Genomic DNA, 1,868 nt, shown 5'->3' with positions numbered 1-1,868 from the left:
GCACCTCCTTACATTTTCATGATTGATTTTGGGGATACTTCGATGTTTAAATTATTTTGAAAGTAAACTGTAATAACTTAATGGTTTTAAATGTTTTAAAAAGTTTTAAATTGGCTTGAATTTTTTGGGTGTTACATTACATAGAAACGGAAACTGCAAAAAGTAACTGACCCACTAACATCTACTTGAGAACATAAATGAAACCTATCTATTACTTGAAAGACAAAGTCAAATGACTAAAACTTGGAAAGAACCAAAAAGGGCATAAAAGTAAAAAGGATAGAAATGTGCAAAGAGATCAATGCACGTGACCAGGTGTTGTACTTTAACATTCCCTCTCAACACCTGCTTCAGTCATTCCAATTTTCTCACAGAATTCAATCATCTTCTTGCTTGGCAATCCTTTCTGCAACTTGGTTTGAGGTTTTAATGTACTGCAAGTCAATATCCCCCATTAGAACCTTCTCTCTAATGAATTGATAGTGAACTTCTACATGTTTTGTCCTGGCATGGAATATAGGATTCTTGGCCAGCTAAATTGACGAAAGGTTGTCACAAAACATTGGAATGATGTATTCAACTTTTTGATTTAAATATTTCAAAAGTTGTACAAGCCACACACTTTCTTGGGAAGCTATTGCTGCAGCTCTATACTCTGCTTCAGTTATAGATAGGGACACAGTGGGCTTTCTCATACTACACCACGACACTGCACTGGACCCCAACATGAAAACAAACCCATTTATGGAACGACGTGTGTTTAAATCGCTTGCATAATCAGCATCACAATATCCAGAAAGCTTGCAATCTGGTTCCCTCTTAAACATAATTCCATAGTTAATTGTGATTTTAACATACCGTATGACCCTTCGAACTGCATCCATATATAATTTTCTTGGAGCTTGCATAAATCTGCTTAACACCCCCACAATGAAAGCTACATCTGGTCTTGTTAGAGTAAGATAGATGAGACTCCCAACAATCTTTCTGTACATGGTTGCATCTTTTAACTCTCTGCCCTTGTTTGCACATATCTTTGCATTTGTATCTACTGGGTCTTTGCAGGCTTGCATTCATGCATGCCAAAAAGAGTCAACAGATCAACAATATATTTGTGTTGATGTAATACAAGTCCTTCACTTTCATATTTCACTTCCAAACCCAAGAAATGTCTGAGCTTCCCTAGATCTTTCATGTTAAACCTAGTACATAGATTCTCTTTCAATTGAGCAATCACATCTTCAAGGTCACCTGTGATAATAAGGTCATCTATATAGACAAGAACGACTGCCACTTTATCACCCACAACTTTCATGAATAAGCTTGCATCTGCTGTTGTTATGGAATAGCCATTGTGCTCAAGAAATTCTGCAATCTTCCCAAACCAAGCCCTAGGCGATTTCTTGAGTCCATAAAGGGCTTTCTTCAGTTTACATACATACTTGGGATGTTGCTTTCTCTTAAACCCCGTAGGTTGCTGCATATGAATTACATGATCCAGGTCACCATACAACAATGCATTGCTCACGTCCATCTGCCAGAGATTCCAACCTTTGCTTGCTGCTAGGGCAAGAAGAACAAGCACAGAGGTTAATTTAGCTACCGGGCTAAATGTATCTTCATAGTTAAGCCCAAATTTTTATGAGAAACCCCGTGCTACTAAACGGGCCTTAAACCTCTCAACTGATCCATCTGCACCTTGCTTCACTTTGTACAGCCACTTGCACGAGATTGGCTTTACATCATTAGGTTTTGGAACCAACTCCCAGGTTTGATTTCGGACTAGGGCTGCCATCTCTTCTTCCATTACGACTAACCATTAACGTTTTGTACACGCTTGTTCAAACGTTTCTGGTTCACGAATTCCA

The 1,868-nt window shown here is 38.4% G+C and overlaps 1 pseudogene; it reads right to left on the bottom strand.

Annotated features, from left to right (window-relative positions):
• Positions 1 to 377: 377 nt before the first annotated feature.
• LOC145163947 (secreted RxLR effector protein 161 pseudogene) lies at positions 378 to 995 on the bottom strand (annotated as a pseudogene).
• Between the last annotated feature and the right edge of the window lie 873 nt (positions 996 to 1,868).

Source organism: Lactuca virosa, chromosome 3, assembly GCF_052849685.1.
Source record: "Lactuca virosa cultivar CGN04683 chromosome 3, Lactuca_virosa_CGN04683_v6, whole genome shotgun sequence".
Classification (NCBI taxonomy): Eukaryota; Viridiplantae; Streptophyta; class Magnoliopsida; order Asterales; family Asteraceae; genus Lactuca; species Lactuca virosa.
This window is presented reverse-complemented; position numbering and strand designations above follow the sequence as displayed.